The 25,811-nt window shown below is 44.2% G+C and overlaps 1 long non-coding RNA gene across 2 annotated transcripts; it reads left to right on the forward strand.

Annotated features, from left to right (window-relative positions):
- The first annotated feature begins 30 nt into the window (after positions 1 to 30).
- LOC145402120 (uncharacterized) lies at positions 31 to 19,800 on the forward strand. 2 transcript variants are annotated; one of them, XR_013897708.1, is made up of 7 exons: positions 31 to 65; positions 230 to 249; positions 429 to 470; positions 1,513 to 1,594; positions 11,889 to 11,931; positions 13,230 to 13,716; positions 16,785 to 19,800. It is a non-coding gene; the product is annotated as an uncharacterized LOC145402120 (long non-coding RNA). The 2 variants fall into 2 exon arrangements; XR_013897709.1 differs by having other exon boundaries at positions 13,230 to 13,292.
- The last annotated feature ends 6,011 nt before the right edge of the window (positions 19,801 to 25,811 follow it).

The raw sequence follows: 25,811 nt of genomic DNA on the forward strand, positions 1-25,811 counted from the left end.
TGCAAGAGTTAATTTCCATAATCTGTTTCAGATTGTTATGGAGGCTTTGTTGCTGACATGTCAAGGTGGGTTAAGCAGCACTTACGTTCATATTATATGCAATTGAATTTGGTGATGATCTTCGGAAGAGTCTGACGATGTATGTTGATGATTGATCTTCTGAAAATCACAAGCTGTTCATAATGCAGTAATTAATAAAGATGTACTAATTTTTTCCTTTCCTTTTTAGGTGTGTGCTCTTGAGATAAGGTGAGTAAGAAAACTTCTAATGCTTTATAGTTTTTGAAAGTTTCATGATTACAAATTTTTGCCCCTATCGTGGATTAGTAATGACGATTTTAAGATTAGTCTTTATGATTAGTGAATACTTAGCATTGTAATGACTTTAATGAGGGTTATTTCTAACATTTTTAATCTGCACTTTGCAGAACTGGAGAACGTATTGTAAAGCAGTGCCAACACCTGCGCAGGTATAATTTTCAGTTTACTTTACTTAACCTTGGTACATACCAAGAAATATAAAGTGGCAGTGTTCCTTGCCCTTAAGCTGTAGTTACACACAGACATTCTTGAGGAATGGCAGTCTAAAGGGATGCTGAAAAAGCAGTGAAACTCATAGGTTGATTACACAAGTCCTTCCTTCCAGATAATCATGCCAAGAAAAATATCACCATGCAGGTAGTAAAAACTGTCATCTTCCCTTTCAAGTTCATGTGATACATGTGAGAACAGCAATAAAAACAAGTTAAAAATGAGACTGCTGCTATTCTCATTATGTTAATAATTGTAAAAAAAGAACTTATAATGCCATTTGAAAATAATTGTGGGCTTGCAAGAAGGGGGAGCAAGCTTAGTTGGGGTGACCTATAAATATTTACAAATGAAACCCTATACCACCATGAAGTCTGGAAGGTTGATAGTGTGTGCTGGGTGGTGGGCAGGCCATTTTTTTTTTTTTTTTTTTTTTTTTTTTTTTTTTTTTTTTAACAAGTTATAATAATAGCATTCAGTGTAAAGTAACCCCCCCCCCCCCCCCTTTTTTTTTTTTTTTTTTTTTTTTTCAGAACTATTAGTAAAATGTAAATTGCTATGCATAAATTCGAGCATTACAGAATTTGATAGATGCCTTTGGCCTTTAATACTGCATATGGTAAATCATTGCAAAGATGGATTTTGTTTCGTAATTAATTGCCTCAGCATCTGGAATTATCCTATTGTCAGGAGGCAAAAGTTAAGTGTCACATGGGCATATGGAGCTAGTTGCCAAGTTTGTGGCCAATGTCACTTTCATGGTACTGAACATGTAGTGCTTACCAGGTTTAGTGATAGCCATCCATCTGTCTGAGAATTCTTGTGTAATAAGTTATGAATTGCCTTTTTAAAACTGAGAGGATGAATCATGACAAGCATATGTCAGAAATACCTGTTGATAACTTTTTACTGATGAAAATTGTGAAAAAAAATATTGTTCATGGTTAAATTCTAGTGACTTATATGCATTTCTTTTTTCAGAAGACTTCAGGTGATGGATGTGCATTGAACCTGCTGTTCTTTGGTTTCATCCTTACCCTCCCCCCTCTTGTGCCTTGAATTGGTAAGGGCCACTCTCACTTGGGTTCAACAAATTACTGAATCCATGTGGAATCTTAAGTACTGTGTGTGAAAAATCATATAGTTGCATAGAAATTGAAGGTGATATTATCTAAACATTTTTGGTTTGATTTATGAAATCTGGGCCTGTACCTGCAGAATTAAGTATTTAGGTTTGACTCAAGTCCCATCCTGGAGTACTTTATGTAGTGGACTAAAGTGCCACCATTGACACTGCCCAGCACTCCACTCGCCACAGTAAAGTACAAAAATCCTAAGTGGAGTACAGTGGGATGAAATGCAGTGCATAGCAAAATACTGCTGAGTAAAACAATGAATTAATTCAGAGTGCATAAATTGAAAATTTATTAACTCATTCATAGAGGGTACTGTTTTACTTTTCAGGTGCAGAGTAAAATATGAAGTTTTTGGTAGTCTGTATTTATCCAAATGTGTCATGGATCAATCATTATTTTGTTCCCTCCTGAGAAATTTGTTAGTTATTTTACACATGGATCCTGATTTACTGAGTGAAAATGATAGATAAAATAACTGTTGGGTATATCAAAATTCTTAGTGAATTTTTGGATAACTGTTATATACCAGAACTGGTCTGTTGTATTTTCCTTAAAGTATGGACAATTCCCTGATATTTTCTGATTTACTTGATGATAAGGATAGAGAATCATTCCTCTGGGACATGGCAAGAGCCTGCTTGGTCAAAATTCATTCAAGATCTCTTGCATCACCTAATGATAACTTTGTAGTAATATCTCCATTGCTATGAGGTATGCTTTAAAGATATTTTCCATTTTTATAGGTGCTTTATTGAATGCTTATGAAAGAGTGGTTACCATGCAACACAGCTAGTGTTGAATATGACAAAGTTAATTACGGATCCCATCATGACGTCCCCTAGATTTATTTAACCCTCATCTGTTGGGTAATGTGTATGCTATGGGGTAGCTGCTATACACACAAGTGCCTTTCCGCCACTGTTTGAACAGGCTGCCATTTCGTCTTGCCACCAAGGAGTAAAGAGGGAGTCCCTCTAAACCACACTGACAAGAGCCTAGAAATCTTTTGAAAATTTCCAAAATTTTTGCCTTGACAAATTCGGAGTATTGGGATATTCGGATTTTTTGGTGGTTGGGTTGGAGGACTTTTACTGTACTAAATAACAGTGGTAGACAATTTTGTGATGTTATGCAAGCAGTTTTGAATTCATCACCAGCACCACCTGGACCTCCTTTCCCACGTAAGGGCAGGGTGAGGAGTAGCAGTGTCCAGATAGACCAGGTTTGCCCAATCTAATTGGCCATGCTTCCATTCACTCATTATTCAAGCCCTCGGAATCCTGGCTCATATCTGATATGCCAGAAACATTGACCACATTCTGTAGCCTCTCATAAACCTATACGATCGTCAGTCCAGACGCTGTCACATTATAAAGGGGTGCATTATCCCTGATCATTCACCACCTCTCACAACATTCATGCAGTCAACTCGATCTCTTATCAGTCCCCTAGCCTTATCGACTTCCATACCTCTCTTCCTCACATACTTATCCACCATATCCCTCCACCTTCTCCTTGGCCTACCTCGCCTTCTCCCTCCTTCAAGTTCGCTCAGATATACCTTTTTCACCACTCTGTTATCTGTTCTTTCCATATGTTCATACCATCTCAGTACAGTCTTCAATTCTGGTGCCCACAGACTTCCTGATTCCACGTCTTTCATGAATCACATTATTTTGTATCCTATCCACTCTCTGTAATCCACATGCATTCCTCAGCAGTCTCATCTCCTCTGCTTTAACTCCCGCCCTTTCATTTTCATGCCACACCATTGTCTCGCATCCTTATGTTTTGGCACTAACACACCTTCATGTAAGCCTCATGCATATGCAACACTCGGGCTTCTGTGTCTTATCAAGTCCTTCATAGCACCAGCTACTTTCCTTCCTTTGCAGATTTTCCTCCATTTTATCACTGTACCCAGTTATCTGAACTCTAACCAATTCCAGTCTCTCAGTTCTTTGTAACATCACACTGGGATTCGCCTTCTCTCTCAATAACCATCACTTTACACTTTTCTACATTTACCCTTAGGGCACGACATGCAGAGACATCAGCAAAACTGCACTAGCCTGCCAAGTTCATGTCCGATATTCATTACCAATGCCATCGCGCTCTCCATTACTTGTGTTTTTACATCTCGCATCACCCCACCCATGTAGATTTTGAACAACCATGGGGACATCACACAACTTTGTCGCACACCCACACCGATTGTGAACCATTCACTTAGACGCCCATTTATCCTTACACATGCTTCACAACCATCGTAATAACTTGACAGGACCTAGCAGCTTACCATCTACACAATACATGAGCAAAACCTTCCACAATCCTTCTCTGTCTTCTTTGTTGTATACTTTTTCCAGATCTGTGAATGCATAAACACATAGTCCTTCACGCATGCCTTCACTATGTCTTACTGCAAATATTTGATCAACACATCCTCTGCCACTCATAAAACCACCCTGTTCATCACTCATTAGGACTTCTGTCTCATACTTTATAATAATTCTTCCATATACCTTCCCCACCATACTAATAAACTTATGCCACGATAATTCTTGCGTTCACTTCGCACACCTTTTTGTACAGGGGTACAATCACAGCCTTTTTCCACTCTGCTGGCACAGTTTTACTCATCCATGCCTTCTTACATATCTCCAACAAGCATTTCATTCTGCTAGCTCCATTACACATAATTATCTCTGCATGCACCTCAGCCCCAGCTGTTTGCCCATTTTTTAGCCGCTTCACATTGTTCTTCAGGTGTGTCACTTTTTCTGGCACTGCATTCCTTCTCTGCAGACCCCCAAAACCAGTCCTGTTTACAGTGGCTCTGCTCTCTGTATTCCCATTTATCAGGCTTTCAAAATCTTATTTCCATGTGGTCCTTATGTCATGCCCATGACTTATGCATTTCTGCACCTCTTTCCAGAATAACTTCCTATTTTCAGAGTAATTTGCATTCATTTTTCTTCCTAGCTCATCACTTACCTCTTTTTTTTTTTTTTTTTTTTTTTTTTTTTTTCACTAGTCTCCCGCTTCTTGCTGTCAATATATTCAGTTCTTATTTCAGTTGAACCCCTGTTCTGTAACCACTCTAGCCACTTCATTTTTTCCTCCACTGCTCTATTAACCATGCCATACCTTTTTTTGTTGTTACTCTTGCCACATCACACCGTTTTAGCATTCCTAACTAAGTACTCCCTATATGCATTCCATAGGCTCTCCAGATCCATTTAATTCCAATTCACTCCTTTAACTCTCCGCAAGTTCGGTCCTGTATTCATCTGCCGTTTCTTTGATCCCCAGCTTCTTGACGTTCAATCTTTCTTCCTGACTGCTCCTCTCTCTCCTGGTCCACCTCACTCCTCTCCGCTTGATCTTGCATACCACAGTCATGAGATCTGACAGATCTTCACATCGTCCTCTCATGGCCCTTGTATCAGCAACCATTCCCAGCATCAACCTCTCTGCGAGCACATAATCAGTCAGGCTCCTTTCAGGACGATCCATGTTCCCCCCTATAACGTGTATATTTATGTGATGTGCATCTTTGTGTTTGAAATACTAGTTACAAATGCACAACCCCCATTCCTGACACATCTCCTTCAGTTGCTTCCCACTATCATTTTCTCCTGGTACTCCATTGTAACCCATTATGTCATCCTCAGAGCTAGTGATATGGATCAGAAGTCTATCTATCTATATACCTAGGCTGCTTCCCCCAGGGAAAGGGAGGTAGCCGAGACAGGACGACACACTCCCCATTTACTCATCCATTCAAACTCATTCATTCGCATCTTAGCCCCAAAGGGGAGAACGGACAGATCCTCACTGCACCACACCGCACAAGGGTCAACTGCGCAATGCAATCAGTGACATCCGCAGCATGGCCCGACAGCAGAACTGGTTTACCCCTGCCACATAATAACAGACCCATCCCCTTACCCGCACCTGACCTGACTAGTTGATCAGACCAAATGCGGGAGAATATCCCCTCAGGGCTGCATCATCACTTATTCATTCACAATTTCTCTCCATTTATTTCTGTCACGCACAGCCACTCTTCCTTGCTCAACAGACATCCCTCTTGCATCCAGCGCACTCTTCACACTGTCCATCCATCCTATTCGTGGTCTTCCTCTCAGCCTTACACCTCTCACATCAGATCTAGTTATCTTTTTCACCAATCGCTCATTATCCATTCTCTCCATATGCCCAAACCATTGCAACACCCTCTGCTCAACTCTACCAGCCATCTCCCAAACAACTCCAGTTCTCCTTCGCACTTCATCATTTCGCACCCGATCCATACGTGTCACTCCACACATACTCCTCAGACACCTCATCTCCGTTACATTCAAACTTTTCCTCTCTGCTACACCCATATTCCATGTTTCAGCCCCATATAATGCAGTCTGTACCACAACACCCTCATACAGCCTTCTCTTTACATCCATTCTAAGCGAACGACATTTAAACACTTTTTTCATTCCTCCCATCACCTTTCCTACTTCATTTATTCTAAACTTCACTTCTGCATCTATTCTTCCATCCATAGCAACATGTGACCCTAGATATTTAAAACAATCTACCTCCTCAAGCAACTCACCATTCAAAACTATATTCATCCCCCTACCATCTATCAACCTCGTACACTTCATCACTTTACTCTTATTCTCATTTACTTTCAATTTCCTCCTTTCACACACCCTTCCATACTCCTCTACCAACTGTCTCAATCTCTCTTCTGAATCAGTCACCAGTGCAGTACCATCTGCAAACAGCAGCTGCTTCAGATTCCACTCTCCACCATCAACATTCACCAGACTCAGACCACCTAAAACTCTTGCATTCACCTCCCTTACAACACCATCCATGTAAATATTAAACAACCAAGGCGACATCACACATCCCTGTCGCAGCCCCACTCTCACGGGAAACCAATCACTCACAGCATTTCCCACTCTTACACACGCTCTACTATTTACATAAAAACTTTTCACCCCTTTTAGTAACCTACCATCCAGTTCATACAATCTTAAAACAGTCCACAAAGCCTCCCTATCAATTCTATCATACGCTTTCTCTAAATCCATAAATGCCCAAAACACATCCTTGCCTTTCGCTAAATACTTTTCACACACTTGTCTCACAGCAAACACCTGATCAACGCATCCCCTCCCTCTCCTAAAGCCACACTGCTCATCACCAATCACTCCCTCTGTACCCTCTAACTCTCATAATTAACACTCTACCATACACCTTACCTACAACACTCAACAGACTTATACCCCTAAAGCTAGTACATTCATACTTATCACCCTTACCTTTATACAACGGGACCACACAAGCACTTGCCCAGTCAATTGGCACCATACCTTTCTCAAAGCACACATTCAACAATCTTACTAACCAGTCAACAATAGTCACTCCACCACCCTTCAGGTATTCCACAGCACACCCATCCATACCTGCAGCTTTCCCTGTTTTCATCTCCTTTACTGCCTTCTCCACTTCCTCCTTCGTGATCAAAGAATCATTCAACTCTCCCAACACATTTATTCCTTGCACCCTTCCATCCGCCACAATCTCAGCCACCCTTTCCTCCTCTACATTTAACAATCTTTCAAAATACTCTGCCCATCTCTTCCTTACTGCATCCATCTCAATTAACATCCTTCCATCTTCTGCTTTTACTCGTTCTTCCTTCCCAGACTCTCCCTTTCGCACCCTTTTCACCTCCTTCCAAAACATTTTCTTATTCTGTTGAAAATTCTCTGTCAGCCGCCTACCCCACCTCTCATCTGCTGCCACTTTAGCATCACACACAGCCTTCTCGCTCTATTCCTCTTTTCCTTATACCTATCATATGACATCTCATCCTTCCTCTATAGCCACACTTCATATGCACGTCTCTTCTCAGCCACAGCCATACTTACTTCCTCGCACCACCACCCACACGTCTCACACCACACACCTCTTCTGCATGCCCCACCACAGCACTCTTAAACAACTGCCATTCCTCCTCCACGTTGCCATTTTCCCGATCTTTCACTGCGTTCCACTCATCTTTCAATTTCTCCTGGTACTCTCTTTTATCCAACTCACTCACTTTCAAAACCTCCCTGCCACACCTAACCCTCCTAGCTCTCACCCATCTCTTACCTACTCTTAACTTTCCCTCCACCAGGTAGTGGTCAGACATACCTCCACCCTCCCCTCTCAGAACTCTCACATCCAACAATCTTCCTATTACATTCCTAGACACAACCACATAGTCCATCAAAGCTCTGTCAACAACCCTTCCACCCTCCTGTCTCACCCATGTATACTTATAAATATCTTTCTTCTCAAACTGCGTATTCCCAATCACCATCTCTCGCTCAACACACATCGCTATCATTCGTTCCCCATTTTCATTTCTTCCAGGCACACCATGCATACCAACTACGCCTTCAACTTATACATTTCCCACTCTAGCATTCAGATCTCCCATAATTACCACATTCACATTCGCTCCAAAACTCTGCAGACACTCATCATCATCATTCCAGAAAGACTCCCTCTCTTGTTCATCCCTTTCACTACCAGGCCCATATGCACTCACAAACACCCACAACTCATGTTCAAATTTCGCTTTCACCCACATCAGTCTCGATGACACCTGCTTCCATTCAATCACACATTGCTGTACTTCCGGACTCACTAACAAGGCCACACCTCTTGCCCTTCCTCTATCAGCACCTGACAATCTTCCATTCACACTTCCAAACATAGATTCCCCCTTCCCTTTCATCTTCGTTTCACTCAAAGCTAACACGTCCAACTTTCTTCTCACAAACATTCTCCCAATCTCCTCCCTTTTTGCCTCAATCGTACTACATCCACGCACATTCATAGACCCAGTCTTCAGGGTACGGGGATAACTCCATCCCCCATCCCTTTCTCTGGCCTGTCTCTTTTTAGGAACTAAAAAACAGAGGAGGGGGTCCCTAGTCCCCTCACCCCGCCCCTTTTAGTCGCCTTTTACGACATGCAGGGAATACGGTGGCCGTATTCTTCCTAACACAACCTGGCCGCAGAGTAGTTGTACCATCCCATAGTGCGGCCAGGTTGTGTTCCCCCCGCCACAGGGGGATCAGAAGTAAGGATAATATTTAGCAGTGTACAGGGTACTTACGACACGTATGTGGCCGTCACTAAGGTTAACCCACCTCTTCTATGGCTCTGACAGTGGTGAAGATGCACTTGAAGTACGTACAATAATCTAGTGTTGCACTGTACTTAATCCTTTGTGCTATGATTTATAATTTTTTAACACCGCACATTCTCTTCTTACTTGCGCTGCACTTAATCCTTTGCATTGTGCGTCACGATGGTAGGTAGGCAGGAAGTGGGGAGGATACATGGGTGCTCTAGCGGATGTTGCCGGAACTTCGCGCCAGAACACAGCTGTTTGTCACTGCGTAGCAAATTTAAAGAGTAGGGATGATAATGAAAACCTGTATAACAAAGGGATAACTAATGCTGATTTCATGTGCAGGATGTTGGGGAGAGCATGTAGTAGTTGATAGGCATGGCAAGATTGATCTTGTTGGAGCGAGTGGGAGAGTATTAGGGGGACGCACAAGCTGGACAAGGGGCTGGAGTTAGTTCTGTGGCTTGGATAAGGAGTGATTTTTGGAAGTTTAGGGAGCTTTGGCCTCCATGTCACGGGATCATTGTATGCAGCATGTGTTTGGAGTGTAATGCTCAGTGGTTGCAAGAACTGGGCAGTAAAGGAAGAGGAGGCAGGTTGAGTGGACGGAAAGCGATGGTTCAGTGCAGAAGTTGAGAGATGAGAACTTCAGATAGAGTTACAGTGGGGTGCTTCTGATGAGCCTAGTATTCCGGTAGATGTCGCCACCATTGGGACAGACAGTCCCTGCGGTGTTTAAAAAGCATATTTTTCTTTGTTAAATATCTACACTGTTGTGTGAAATTGTGAATCATAGCAATGTCATATACTGTAATATAATACAAATAGAACACATACTGTATATATAACGTAGTGTGAATCATTTATATTTATCATAAACGGAAATTAAAATATCATTGATGGAATATGATGGCAACCCGCCATTTCAGTGGTCCTATATTATTTAATTTCTGCTCCATTAAGTGCAAGTTTGGTTCTTAACCCCTTCTTTACCGAAAATGTGTTTTGATGTACCCCCGTACATCGCCAGTAAACACCCGTGAGACGCCGGAACCGCTACCGTGGTACGCTGGTACACCCTCTAATGAATGGCAGCTTATGGGCCTCAGGGTAGCTCGGTAAGGCTGTTTCTGAGGACCTCGTGTTAGCAACAGCTCTGTGTTTTGACGACAAAGACTGTGACGAAGTTCTGACGAATTCTGACATCATAAGATACGTCATGACTGAGTTGCAGTGGCACCAATGGCTTGCTCACTCATCGGTGAAGTAACCTCTTTTAGACCAATCATTATTTTATTTATAATTTCTACTACAGATATCGTACTATATTTTCTGCTGACATACGGCAAAATTTACACCCCTTGGCCTGCCTGAGAGAGTCAGTTACCACGCACTTGACCACGAGAGAGGGTGTACAGGATATTTTTCTCTCATGGCGTCTCTGGCAGATTCCGATAGTGCCGAGTTTATTCCTCATGAGGATACTTAATTAGATGTATCAGAAGATGATGCAGCAGTGTCTGATGTGTCAGTAGACGACTGTGATCCTGAAAATGATAGTGAAGTTGATGTGAGTGAGGAGGAGGAGGAAACTAGTAGCGAGCTTAGTGACGCTGCACTCTCGGCAACAAGTGGGTCAAGGTCGCCATCACCATCACGTGTGTCAACACACTTTATGCTCAGCTTACAAGGTAAATAAATAAGCCATCCATCTGTGCTGGAGATTTTTTTCAAGCCAGTTTGTACAGTAGTTACCTGGGTAACAATACTTTAGCATTATGTAAACTTGTATACCGTAATGATTTATTTTATAATATTTTTTATTACCAACATCATGCTGGGTTTATGTGATCATCAGTATACAAACAAAAAAATATATACACTACCCCTCACACTACGGGAGGGGGAGCTATCAGGTCGGTATGGGGGGTAAACGTAATGTTTGCATTGGGGGGAGGGGTCGATAAAGAAGAGGTTAATACATAGTTTGTTCAGACTGTAAATTACGCCTAGTAGGTATCTTGACTCATTCAGTCTCTATGAGGGCAGAAACTTAATGTTGAGTAAATACTGGGACTCCAACATTTTGCTCACTCCCTTCACCTGTGCACACCACAAGACCCGTGTTGCCACGGTTTGAGAAGGCCGGGGTGTTGCCCCCTCAGACCCTCCAATTACCTTACTTTAACCTAACCAGACCACAAGTAGTCCAAATTGTATTATTTTAAGCATTAGTCCTCGTGCGTTTGTTTTGAAAACAAATTCTCGTGAAAAAACTTAAACACTGGACTGTCTTGTGCGTATGCATGAAGGGAGTGAGCAAAATGTTGAGTCCCAGTATTTACTCTTCATTAAATTTCTGCCCACATAGACTGAATGAGTCAAGATACCCACTAGGCGTAATTTACAGTCTGAACAAACTACTTAAGAACCTAACTTTTACTAAATGTAGCAGAAATTATATAGGACCACTCAGGTTACCTTCATTGATATTTTAATTTCTGTTTATGATGATTGTAAACAATTCACGCTGTTATATATGTGTTCAATTGGTATTATTTATATTACGGTATGACATAACTCTGATTCACAGTTTCACACAACAGTGTAGGTATTTAACAAAGAAAAATGTACTTTTTAAACAGAGCAGGGAATGTGTTTGTCCCAGTGGTGGTGACATCTACCGGAATACTAGCTTTGAAAGCACCCCTTAGGCAAAACAAAAATGACCTGGGACAAGATCCTAGTGTGGCCTCCGTGATAAAGCTGCTGACAGCCGCCATTAGGTAAGGCTGACACATACAGGCATGTTAGCCTTCAAACAATACAAATTAATACAGTATATTTCATTGGTTTAGTTGTTTGATACCACCAGTTGAACATGATGATTGTTCTTCACAGACCTGTTCTGTAAAAGTTTTGAAGATAAAAGAACGGCCATCTGAGTACTTTGTTTTAAAGTTCACAACTGTCTGGTTATACATTTGTTAATTATTGTTACTTTAATTTTTCAGTACTCAAATTGCCAGCTGAGCTGCTATTTTCAACCAGAAATGGGTAAGTAAATTATTGCTTTTGTCTGCTGCTGTAATGTAATTGTAAATTGTTTTTAGTCTTAAGCTTTCCCATTAGCCGTGGACAGTAATTTTCTGAGTTACTAAAATGTGACAACCTGTTCCGTGCCATGTCCGTATACACAGTAGTTCCTCAATTAAGTGTTACATAATAGAGCCAGTGGCATGTCCAGGTAGGGGCAATGTCCAGATTATGAACAATATTCCCTGTATTATACCCAACCTCCAACCTATACCCAACCTACAGTATTTATACAGTACTTCTGCTTGCTTTGGCAGTGTTTTCTGGTCATTCAGGCATATATAGAGATCAAAACACATAGGAATATTCAAAGAATGCCAAACACCAAGAAAAACATGCAAAAACACCCTGCCTATGCACAACTATATATACAGTACCCCTCCTAATTTTGGCACTGTTTTCAGGGCAATCTGCCATATTTAGACATTAAAACACACATGGGAATATCCAGAGTAATACTAAACACCAAGAAAACCATGGAAAAAAAAAATTGAAAACAAAAAAACACCTTACCTATACACTACTGTATGTACAGTACCCCTCCTAATTTTGGCACTGCTTTCCGGTCAATCTTCCAAACACACACAGGATTATCCATATTAATGCTAAACAGCAAGGAAACTGGATAAACCACAGGCTTCTACAAAAACCCTCAGGACGGTTTGAAAATCAGTTATGAGACACCAGTGATTACTCCCAGGTCACACAAAAATTCCATGGCTAAATATGCCACTGAAATTTGGTTAAATAGGTATAAATGGTATACAATCATTTTCACTGGTGTTTATATAAGATAAGCTAATAAAAACAGAAAACTGATGCGTAAAGGTACAGAAATGCAATGAGAATATTAAGCGTAAACATACCTTCATATAAATCCCACCATCCTAGTGCAAAATTTTTTCAGCACCTTCCAAGAGTCAAGTACAGTCATGGACATTGAAAGCTGGACACTGGGGTTGAGCTAGTAGTTTCATTTTCCTCTCCGATTTTTCCACTAAATCTTCGTCCATAGGAACTGTACCCCCCCCCCCATATCCTTCCTTCCCTCACCTTCTCTGTCCTAACCATATGACCCTGAAAGGCTGGTTATTCTCTCTCTTATACAGGCCCAAACTTAAAAGGAGTTGCTCTGCATGAGCCAGCAGGCCTACTGCAGGTGTTCTCTTTAAATATATTCCAAATGTTATATTTTTCTCATAATACTTATATCACAGTAAAGGCATACTTTGCACTGACATCATTATTCACTCCTACAGAACCTTGAGAGAGAGAGCAGCAGCAGCAGCTGCATTTATGAAGAACGAAGATGAGCTTCTCAGGTGCGTGTGTGTAGCGATAGCGGAGTAACCTAGGGAAGAGGAGGGAAGGAATTAATGGGATGGGGGAAAGGAGTCGTGAACGATGAGTGACGGACAAGCTGGGGGAGAAGAGAAAATATGACGTTTGCTTTGCCTCACCTGTCCAGGCTTCTCTGTACATGACTGTCCATGTATAGAAGCAGAATTTCATGAACTTTCTCATGAGAACATAAGAAGAGAGGATAACTGCAGTTGGCCCATGCTAGGCAGCTTCTAGAGTAACTGAACTACTAGTGAGATAAGGATAGCAAAGAAGGCGACTATCCCTTGCCCTTCAAACTCTCCAGCCAAAGCCGGCAGGAAAGTCAGAAAGAACACCACGCAGCGTAGAAAAACGTGTGGACATTTTATAGAGACTACCATAGTGTACCTTAAAAAGGAAAAGGTATGAATTAGTATTGGTTATTTATTTTATTTATTTTTTCTCTCCCTATACCCATTCTTTACTTGTCATGCTTATTTAGCCTATGCGTGAAATTCTCAATGGAAGAGGCAGCAACTACTTTAAAAGGTAGCTTATTCTACTCTATTACCAAACCAATTTCTACCTATTTCCTTACTGAAATGGAATTTTTCTAGTTTGAAACCATTACTTCTACCTCTATCTTGTATGCTCACTTCATGTACTTTGCTCTCTCCCTTCTTTATACCTTTCATTCACTTAAACACTTCAATTAAGTCTCCCCCTATTCTATGCCACTGAAGTGAGTGCAGACAGGTTCCGAACATCATGTATCATTTTTGACATTCTTCTCTGTACATTTTCTAACGAGTTAATATCCATTCTATAGTAAGGACACCAAAATTGTACTGTGTAGTCTAAATGTGGCCTTACTAATGCTAGATAAAGTTGCAGTATTACTTTTGATGACCTATTGCTCACACTTCCCGAAATAAATCCTAGGACCCTATTTGCTTTTTTTGTCGTATTAATACACTGTTGCCTTGGTTTGAGATAGTTACTAACCGTAACTCCTAGATTTCTCTCGCATTCCGATTTGCTAATTTCTTTGTTATCTAAGCTGTATTTAGTATCTCCAATGGTCTTGCCTACAGTAAGTCTTTTACATTTTTCAACATTAAATTCCATTTGCCAAGTTTTAGACCATTTGGACAATACTGTATATCGAGGTCCTTTCGTAAGTTATGGTCACTTTGGAAGTTTGATACAACCAGTAGTATTCAAATGTCAAAAATTTAAAAAGTCACGAGTTGGTGCTATCTGTGCGAAGGACGTGAGGGGGAGCCAGGTGGGGGGGGGAGAAGTGAGGCTGTGGGCAGAATTTTCAACCTTCTGTTACGAGGCGGACGAGCAATTTGACCATACATTTACTCATGGCTTGTGGTCTGTTAGACGTGTGGTGACCATTCAGAAACAAAACTCCCGGTGACCGGGCGATTTGGGACATTCGATAAAGAGGCAGATGGTCGCTGTCTCCAAACATGTACTTGGGGCTTGTGGTCTGTATTCAGTGCATGGTGGCAGTTGGGAAAGACTGATTGTGGGTTACAGCTTATTTCCCATTCACGGCTCAAGCCCAGCAGCCATGATACTGAATGTTTGAACATGTCGGTTGGCCGGCTGAAGTTCTCAGGGACTTATACTTCCAGATAATAGTAAGTAAGTTCGGATGTGGGTTTAATGGAGCCAGGGTCCAGTATCCAGATAATGAACAGGTCTGGATACTGCATGTCCAGATAAACGAGGCATTACTGTGTATGGACAAAACAGTAGTTTCAGAGTTCAGACAGTGTAGTATATGGACTAATTCATAGTACCCTAAATTGCCAAGTCCGTATGTATATGGACACTGTTTTCCTCATGCGCGAAATGGTGAGTTTTCCCTTATTGTGTGAGAAAATGGGATGACATCCCTCCTCCCTTCCCATACCTTGCACCATAATACATGGAATTAGCATGGAAGCTCATCTTTCCATCATCATAGTTTTGACAGTGGCCACATTCCATACATTAGGTTGTGTTTCCTTGCTACAAATACTCCTTGCATACACCCATTCCACACCAGAATGGACTGTCTATCCACATAAGTCGCTGACAGTATCTGAAAGCATCCATCTGATACAGATCTGGGTCATGCCGCACATCCAAAGGGATTGTGCTTACTCCTGACATCCTGTCGAAGTTGGAGAGCTTCTAAGTGATGAACTAACTGATGGTGATACATAAATAGTGTATATAATGAAGGTAATATAGGTGGATTTAAGCGGATACTTTTAAATAATCAGTTAATGCAAGGAAGTAACGTTAGAAACTTATGATTTACCAAACTGATATGACTATGCAGCATGTGTTTAATGTGCCTTGTACAAGTGTTTATAGTGCTGTATACCAATATAATATTTAAAAAAAAAATGAATGTGAAAATACTTAAAATTAGCACAGAACCCAAACTTTCCATCATGATGGTTTCAGCTGTGGCCACATTATGTAAACCAGGTTGTGTTTTCTTACTACAAGTACTACATGAATCCAGTCACTCATACCAAATTGGATTATCTATCCACATCAGTCACTGGTGGTACCTGAAAAAAGCCATCTGATGCAAATCTGGGTGTGCTGGACCAAAACACCTGTTTTGGGGCAGAAAACAGCTGAAGTGAGCACTTGTACTATCACTAGGCTTATTTTGATCACTTTTCAGGTCTATTCATGAGGGGGGGGGGGGTTGAAAATGGCTAGCATTCTTGGTAACTGCCACCCAGACCCTTGGCTATCTAGTGACAATCTGACAAAGGTTGTGGCACCAAACAGGTTAATGAACGTGTGCCACTTAAGATAGCTGTCTGAATTCTCTGCCAACAGGCAGCCCTCTCATCTTCCCCCACATCCCCGTTATTTATTGCCTTGTGTTGGATTCTGCTAGTTGCACTGTGTACATAATTCTTGCATGACCCTTAATCCTTCAGTTTGGTTGAATTGAATCCTGCAAGACCTTGGCCATTTCTTCCAATATCCTTCTTTATCTTGTGCCAATTCACAGTTTGTAAATAAGGTAATTATGTTACTGAACGTTGACCTATTCTTTAATAGTGTCAGCTAGGATGGCCAACTCCTCCACATTTTTTGTCCAACTCATATAAAAACAGTGTTCACAAACGTAGGGATTCAGGCTTCGCTGCTCTCAAATAACTCTTCCAAGTATGCTCCCACTCTTCACTATCTGAAATCTGGGCTGAGAGTTGCTTGCTGGGAATCTTGTGTTTTTCAGTGACGTATATTTTGTTGACCAGGTGAAAGCACTTTCTCCACAGCTCTTCATCCATTTTGCTGAATGACAAATTGGAGTTCATCTGTGGTAGAAAATAGTGGGATTAAACATTGCTGTTGGCTAGTCACCAGTAGCTGTTTTAAAGCCCTTACAGTCAGTGCCAGCTGTTATGTTGTAACTTGAATGGGAATATCTATCTAATTCTAAGCTTCTCAACTTTCAGGTGGCAAACGATGTTGGTGGGAGGTATTTGATCAATCAGATGGTGCTGTTAACCACAAATGGTGAATAGTCTGCCCTGCTTTTGTGTTGCTATAAATGGCTATCTATCTGTCTATTGCCAGATGCCTTAATCCCATAAAGGGTGGCCACAAACAAATCATCTCCATGTCACCCTGTCCTCTGCCATTTCATTTCCATGCTCCCAGGTCACACTCCCTTCTTTCATGTACCTCTGCACTCCATCCCTCCATCTCATCCTTGGCCTCCCCCTCCCTCTGCCTCACTCACATACACTCTCCTCGTCAGTCTCAAACTCTCCGTCCTCTCCACATGGCCAAACCACCTTGGTGTGTTCTCTCACTCTTGCTTTGTGTCCCTCCAACAAGGTTCAAGCTTCACTTCCAAAACTTGTGTTGATATCACAATACTGTCATGGAGTAGCTTTTTCACTTCCCTGTTTCTGATCACTGCTTTCAAGGAACCATCAACATTTCTTCCTTATTGTACCCATTCAAGCACTTCACCCTCTAAACCAACATCCTTGCTCATCACCCTACTGAAGTACTTAAATGCACTCACATTTTCCATTTCCTCCTCTTCCAGCCTCACTGTACATTCACTGACATTATTTCTCTCGAAGACCATAACTTTACTCTTCCCTACATTCACCTTTAGATTCAGTTTCACACACACACTCCCAGACTCACCCACCAAGTCTTGCTGCTCCCCTTCGTCTTCACTTAACAACACAGTATCACCTGCAAACAGCAGTACAGGGAGTTTCCACACACTGCCCTCACTCACTGGGCTGCTTCAACATCCACTGCCCTACCTTGTATCTCTTCTATAACCCCATCCATATACAAACTGAATAACCATGGAGACATGACACATCTCTGTTTCAATCCAACCTTCAGACAGAAAAATTAATTCATTTCACTATCCACATGCACTACAACCTTAGCACCCTCATACATACTCTTCACAGCCGTCAACAACTTCCCATCTACTCCATATATTCTTAATATTTTCCACAATCCTTGTCCATCCACCCTGTCATATGCTTTCTCCAAATCCATGCAGGCCGCTTACAACTTCTTTCCCTTCTCTTGAAACTTTTCCATTAAAGATCTGTGAATGAATATCGGATATGCACAACCTCTTCCCGTCCTAAAACCTCCCTTTTTCTCCCAACTAATGCCTCTTTTATTTCCCACACTCCGTCAATAAGTATCCTACCATATACTTTTCCTATTACACTAAGAAGACAAAAACCCCATGATTATCACACTTCTTTTTCCCCCATTTCCTTCACACAGGGGAATAATTATACCTGACTTCCAATCCTCTGGGACTCAACCTTCCTCCTAGGCCACTCTGCACATCTTCTACATCCATTCTACTATCACTTCCCCTTGCTTCAGCATTTCACCACACACTCCATCAATTCCTGGGGATTTTCCCCATTTTGACTTCATTGCTTCCACAACTTCCATCGTACTGATTTCTTCCTCTCTTCTCACATCGCTCCACCTCCCAGCCACTTAAACTTCCATTACTTTCATTCTCTGTGTTCAACTCCTTAAAAGTGTTCCCTCCACCTGCTCACGTTTTCTCCCTTCTCCACTAGTAATCTACCATTTTTATCTTTCACTGCCCAACTAACTTTTTTTGGCACCCTGTCTGATTCTCCATACCTCTTTCCAAAACATTTTCTTACATTTCCTCTGTTACACTTGTTCTTTCCAAATTCCTCATCCACTCTCTTCTTGCTCTCTCTCAATCTTTTTACCTCTCTCCCCTCTACATATAACTCTCTTCCGTCTCTCAACTTTTTTCACGTCCATTTCTCATTGACTCACCATATGCTTTTTTTTTTTCTTTTGTGCCACAGCCCCTCTCACATCTTCATTCCACCATGCTCTTCTCTTCACCCCACACACCACCTCACATGCTGCTATAAATGAATGTGATGAAATACTTTACATATCCTAAGGCATTCCAACCTTGCTTTGCATTAGCTGTGGAATGAGGCATTTGGCTGAATAACTGTCACAAGCTTTAGCATTTGTGATTTAGATACAAAATGTAATTAAAATCTTTGTCTACCAAGACCCAGTGACAGTTTACACAAGCTCCTGAAGCTGTGTCATGGAAGCCTGATTTTGTTGTCTTAAGGGCACTAAAGGGTTAGCTGTAATCTTAATTTAGCATAGAAACAACAGGTTCTGTGAACTTTTCTTGTAACTAAAATCAGTATTGACAGGTCAGAGATACTAGATTATGCTGTATGTATTTAATGTTTGGTTTATGTGTCAAACTTCATGGTCAGTAAATGGATATGGAGATTATATTTCACTCAAACCTCGATTTAAGGGATTTCGGATTTAAGGGACACCATATTCTACCTGACAAATGAGCAGAACAATTCAAAAATGATAGGTTATGTCAAGGTTATACACATTAATGTTTCTCAATACAGTACCCGTAAAATAATATTCATAATTAAAAACAATACGTGCTCCCTATGTGTCAACAAGTGGGTTGGAGGGTTGGTGCCCCTTCCCGTAAAACAAATAACTCAGAGTCAAATGGCCACCCCATACGGGATTATGGCATCTGGCAATAGATAGATAGATATAAGATAAGTGAAACAATCACTGCATTTCATAATAAGATTGTCTTTATATGTGGTAAACCAGTGGACATTTTCAAGTAGGGGACAAGTTGATTCCCCATTTAGTCCCTTAAATCGAGGTTTGAGTGTGTGTGTGTGTGTATATATATATATATATAATGAACAAAGGAAGGAAACGGTTGAATAAAAGAAATTATTTTAATATATGCATGTGAATGTAGTTGCTCATCCTTCCTGTTTTTGGAGTTTACAGGTGCCATCCAAAATGGCAACCTAGTAATTAAGACAGTATGAATCATTCTTGCTATTACTTGAACATTTTCATCATCCATATGCTTCACATATAATTCACATATGTGTTTCTGTGTTCATAAGCAGTATAAAGATACATGTTTAATAAACTTAAAAAAAAAAAAAAATGCTCATTCTACCTACTGTATAGTAATGAGACTTCAGGGACTAGCATTTATGTGCTTATAAAAGTGGATACAAAAACCGCACTGGAAAAAATGGCATGGAAATATTCAAGTGCAAAACAAGGAAAGACTGAAAAGGAAATTTAATTGGTTAGTCCCTAACATACATATTTGGCCAATGCTTGAAATGGAAGGGGCAGTACTACTGTGGGTTAATGCTGTGTTTTTAAGGCGACTTCTCGTCGTAAAAACACGAGCACTGGAACGGGGTTCTTTTACTAGACCGGATGTAATGCACTAACAAAGGAACAGGGCATAAAAAGAGACAGTACACCGAATCACATCTATTGCTTAAGTTCTACTCATTACAGTGGACATACAACAATATTTGATACATAATAGAACAGAGACACAATATTACACTCGGTTACATAATCTGATCCAATATACATTAACACAGGGCACAGGGCAGTCGTGGATATATGTTACTATTACTTAGAGGAGATATCACTTCACTGTGGTTGTCAGTTTGGATTAATTGTCGTGTCACTGGTGGATAATAATAAATGGGGGAGTCTCACTTTGGTTCACTGTGATCGGGAGTCTGTGGCGGAGATATTACTATAATAGAGGTAGGGTGCGTATGGCGACATCCGACACTGTCACCAAGTCGTAGGGGAGCACTTCACTTGCCTTTCGGCTCACTCACGCACCTACCTCTAGTTCCACAGAAAACTCCCCGTTTCTTTCCTATAGAGGGGGACTGAACTGTTTAACGCTTACACACGACTTTCTATGATATCACTGTTTAATATATCTTTTATTAGACACTGCCACTGTGCATTGGATCACTGTCACTGTATTCGGGGTCACTGTCACTGCTTTACCCTTGTTTCTTGGGTGGTTAAGTCACTGGTACTTACTGTCAGGGAGGCTCCCTTGTTTGGGGCCTCGACCTGAGGGGCAGCTCCTTCCTAGGGCCACGCTGGTGGGGTGCAGGGAGGCCCTGTGGTCTGGGGGCCTCGACCTGATCGGGGGCCCTCGGGACTAGGGCCGAACAGTCGGAGGATTCAGGCCTGCTTCCTCTGCTTCTGGGGAGTGAGGGAGCCTGGGTCTCCGTTGTCGTGGACCGCGGTGGAAGGCCTGGGCGTCCTGGGACTGCGGGTGCTCAGGGGGAGAGGCGCCGTCAGGGCTGGGCTGCGGCAGCGTCTCCTGTAGGGCTCCGACAGGGCTAAGGAGCGTCCGGGTGTGGGCGGTAGATCCGCTATTGGGCCTTGCCACCACTCTAACGCCTCCTCTCGGCCAAGAAGCCTGGATGGCGACGAAGGGCTCCCTGAAGGGAAAGAGGCTAGAGGGAGACTCACGCTCTTCGTGGTTCCCTGAGTGTGTTCATAGGGCTGAGTTGGGGCTCTACTTCCCCTAGTGTGGACTTTGGCTGGAGCCGTGAACTTGCCCGGCGTGCGAGGGACACCTATAGGGTGATCGAGGTCGCCCTTTCGCCGAGGCAAGAGGCCGTCGACGTGGTGTTCCTCCCGCAGTAGGAGACAAGCCGGAGTGAGGGGCTCAGGAGCCGCACTCTCTCCAATACGGACAGATCCTACCGTCAGGGAATTCTCCACCCTGGTACGTGCCCCGGCCGGAGCCGAGTGTCTGCCCGTACGGGAAATGACTAACGGAGAAACGGGAACACCCGTCTGCTCCGGCGAGAGGCCGACCCCGAGTCGCCGCTTCCGTAATTGGGTAGCGCTACACATACGGTAGCAGGGTCTCTCTACCCTGGACCGTATTCTGGCTGTAGCCAAAGTACAACTGGAGAGGGATGCACACAGGCAACTCTCCTCAGCGTGTTAAGGCCGGAGCCTGGGGTCACTTTCCCCTTTACACACTTTGTCAGGCCGTAGCCTGTGTCTATTTCTCTCTTATGGCTGTAGCCTTGGGCCTCTTCCTGCCCTTGGGCCTCTTCCTGCCCTAGAGGGTGTAACAAGACCGTCAAGACGGTGTTACCTGGGACTGACCTCTTTTCAGTCCCACCCCTGGTCTGACGGTCACTACCCCGCCCGCACAGTAGTTCAGTTTGCCTGAACGCCTGGGGTTGGGGCACTTGCGGGGAATAGGGGCTCAGGGTCGGGATGCCCCGATGACCCTCTTGCCCGAGGTCACTAACCTCACCGGTGTGTCGTCCTGGGGTGGTGGTGGGGTGGCGGCTCGGCAGTGGTGTGAGGGGTGGTGAGGTGGGAGGTCCTGTGGCGGGCTCGGCGGGCATTTTACCACCCTCCGCGTCGTTGAAGTCACGGCCCCGTGACTGGAGGTGGTAGGTGGTGGAGGTGGCTGTCTGGAAGGCCGGGGTAAGGTGTTGGGTGAAGCTGACCCAGTGCGTGGTGAATTGGTTGGGCTCCTGGTGGGGGCAGAGCGTGAAGTGGAGGGAGGACGGCTGGTTGGTCCGGCGTAGGAGGCGTAGCAGGTGGTCGGTGCCTCTGATTCTGGTTGGTGGGTGGTGGTGAGGTTGCCATCGGACCCTGGTTACCTTCATCTTGGGGAATGGTGCCTGGTGGGGAGATGAAATTTGAATGCTGGAGAGTGATGGGAGGTTGGTGCTTTTATTTGGGCTAATGTGGTGGGAGGAGCGTTTTCCTTTGGGGAATTGGGAGTTTGGAAAGTTCCAACGTGCTTGGTGGAGGGGGAGGTGTTGGGGGTGGGTGGGGATGTTGGATTTTGGGGTAGGTGTGTGTTGGGTGGAGGTGTCGGGGTGTATCTTGTGGGTGGGCGTGAGAGTCGTCCCGATCTGGTGGTGGTCGTGGTTATGGTGGGTGTGGGCGGTGAGGCTGGTTGAGTGCGTGGTGGCGGTGAGGGTGTACGGTGGTGAGGTGGAGGGATGGTTGGTGGTGCGGTGTGACGTGTATAATGGGAGTGGTCATGGGGGAGGGCGGTGGTGGGTGTGGGGTTGGCGTGATTCTCGGGGGAGGTGGGCGGTTGTGGTGGCGAGGGCGGCCTGGGTGGGGTGGATTGAGGGGTGGTGGGTGGATGGGTGTTCGGTGGGTGAGTGTCTGGTTGTGAAGTAGGGGTGGTGGTATGTGGTTGCGGTGATGGTGTGTTTGGTGGAGGGCTGGTAGGCGGAGAGTTTGAGGAGGGGGGTGAGAAGGAGTAGTAGTAGGAGTCTGGGGGGTGAAGTTGAGGAAGGTCAGGGTGGCCAGGTGTGCGGGCCTGGGTGGAGGTAGGCTTAGTGCGGGGGTGGGCGGTATCGGGTGGGTTGAAGGGGCGCACGTGGCGGTTTCTGTATGTGCGGTGTTGCCCCTGTTGATCCACGGTGACTTGATATGGATTAGGCACTCGCACAATTTTGTAAGGTCCATTGAATCGGGGGGAGGTCTTTGGTGGGGTAGGGAGGTTTGCAACCACCACAGATTGGCCAGGTGTGTATGGGTTGGAGTGGATTGTGTCAGGTGCTAGGTCTTGCTTTGAGTGTAGGTGGTGGAGGCAGCGTTTGAGGTGGTGGAGAGGGTCGGTGTTGGAGAGGGTCGGTGTTGGAGGGTGGAGTGGGCGGTTGTAGGTGGTGGCGGAGGGGTAGGAGTAGGGGTGGTTCCCCGAACACACTCTCGTGCGGGGTTATTCCATCTTCTCTTGGGCACGTATTTAACCCCCATTGTATGATCTTTACGTGTGCAGGCCAGTCTTCATTTCCCGTTTGCGTAATGCGCGTGCGGACTTGGTTCATCAGGGAGCGGTGGCTTCTTTCGCATACGCTGTTGCCTTGGGGCCAGTAGGGAGATGAGTGGGAGATGTTGTATCCAAAGATGTTGGCTAGTTCTTCCCAGATTTTCCCCGTAAATTCTGGGGCATTGTCCGAATGGATGGCCTGTGGAATCCCGAAATAAGGGAAAACATGTCGGGTGAGGGCGTCGGCGACTGACGGTGCGGTGTGGTCCTTGGCGGGGCAGGCGATGATGAACTTAGAGTACACATCCACGAAGGTAATTATGTACTTGTAGCCGGATTTTGGTGTAAGGGGGCCGACGATGGCTAGGGAGAGTAGTTGCCACGGTTTTTGTGCTGTGACTTTTCCTCTAGGGCCTGGTGTTCGGGTGATGTCTTTGCCAAGAGCGCATGCTCGGCATGATTGTATGATCTTCTTTGCGATGGTGGATGGGTTGGGGGTCCAGTACATATCGTTAAAGATCTGTAGCAGCTTCTTAGTTCCTAGGTGGATGCCGTTGTGGGCATGGAGGTGGAGCATGGTGTCGTGGGCCGTGGCTGGGCTGAGGACAATGTGTCCGTTCGGGTCAAAGAGATGTTCGCCATGTGGGTGGAGTTTGTTGAATGTGGTCTGTGGAATCCAAGTTGGGCATTGTTTGTTAATCCACATTTTAACCAGGTCGGGTTCTTCTTTGATGGCGTTGATTGGGAGACGGGATAGGGCATCGGCGTTGGTGTGTAGCTTGCCTGGTCGGTACGCAATTTCGAAGTCATATTCTTCGAGGGTTTCTCGCCAGCGTATCAGTTGGGCATTGTTTGTATTTGACTGTCGTAGCCATTGTAGGGATTGGTGATCGGTAATGACTACTACGTGGGTGCCCGAGATGTAGGATTTGAAATAATCTAGGGACCAGATGATCCCTAGACACTCCCGCTTTGTGGCCGCGTAGTTCTGCTCTGCCGTGTTAAGGGTGCGACTGGCACAGGCGATGATGTGTTCTCTCCCATTTTGTACCTGCGCAAGGACTGCTCCTATGGCGATGAGGGACACATCGGTATACAGGCGGAAGGGAAGATTGTAGTTTGGGAATGCGACTACTGGCGCGGTGGTCAATTTTGATTTGAGGGTGGTGAAGGCTGTTTGTCTTGTCTCGGTCCATAGAAAAGGTTCACCTTTTTTTGTAAGTTCGTGAAGGGGTTTTGCGATGTCAGCGAATCCTTTGACGAATTGCCTGTAATACGATGTTAACCCCAGGAATGCTCTGACTTCGTGCACGTCGCGGGGGAGTGGGATGTCTGCGATGGCTCGAAGCTTATCTGGGTCTGGTGAGATGCCCTCGGCATTAATTAGATGTCCCAAAAAGGAAACTGATCTCTCTGCTAATACACATTTCGTAGGTTTCAGTTTAAGTCCTGCTTGGCGTATGCGGTGAAACACTTGCTTGAGGCAGTGAAGGTGGTCGGTCCATGTACGACTGAAAACAATGACGTCGTCGAGGTATGCTAAGCAAGTCTCCCAAGTTAAACCGCTAAGGACTGACTCCATTAAATGGGAGAATGTGGCAGGGGCGTTGCAGAGTCCGAAAGGGAGGACATTGAACTCGTAATGTTTGCCACTGGATGTGGAGAAGGCGGTTTTGTGTTTGTCGTCAGGATGCACAGGGACTTGCCAGTACCCCGACTGCAGGTCTAAGGTGGAGAACCATGTCGAGCCATGTAAGGAGTCCAGTGAGTCGTCGATGCGTGGCAGGGGAGTGACGTCTTTGATTGTGACTTCATTTACTCGGCGGTAGTCAACGCAGAAGCGCATTGTCCCGTCTTTTTTTCTTACGAGTACCACCGGAGAGGACCATGGGCTAGTAGAGTTGGAGATAACGCCGGCATCTAGCATGTCCTGGACCTGCCGGTCTTCTTCCTCTCGTTGCTTAGGATTTTTCCGTCGTGATGGTTGGCGAATTGGAGGTCCTGTTGTGTGTATCTCATGGCTGAGATAGGTGGTATGGCCAAGGTCGGTCGGGCCTGAGGAGAATAGATCTTGAAAATCCAGGATGAGTTGTCGGAGGCTGTTGGTTTGGGCTGGGGATAGGTGTGATGGTAGGGTGGGGAGAGTGGGTGGGTCTGGGGGCGGCGTTTGGCATGGTTCGGCTTCTTCAGTGTCGCCGATGATGAGTCCTCTTGGTAAGGTTAGTGGTGTGGTAGCGAGGTTGGCGACACGGATTTCTTGGGCATGTGGGGGAAAGAAGGTAGGGCTTACTAGACAGGAGGAGAGTGGTCCGGTGGGGAT

Source organism: Coenobita brevimanus, chromosome 57 (assembly GCF_032717465.1).
Source record: "Coenobita brevimanus isolate Jiangsu-jjx chromosome 57, ASM3271746v2, whole genome shotgun sequence".
Lineage (NCBI taxonomy): Eukaryota > Metazoa > Arthropoda > Malacostraca > Decapoda > Coenobitidae > Coenobita > Coenobita brevimanus.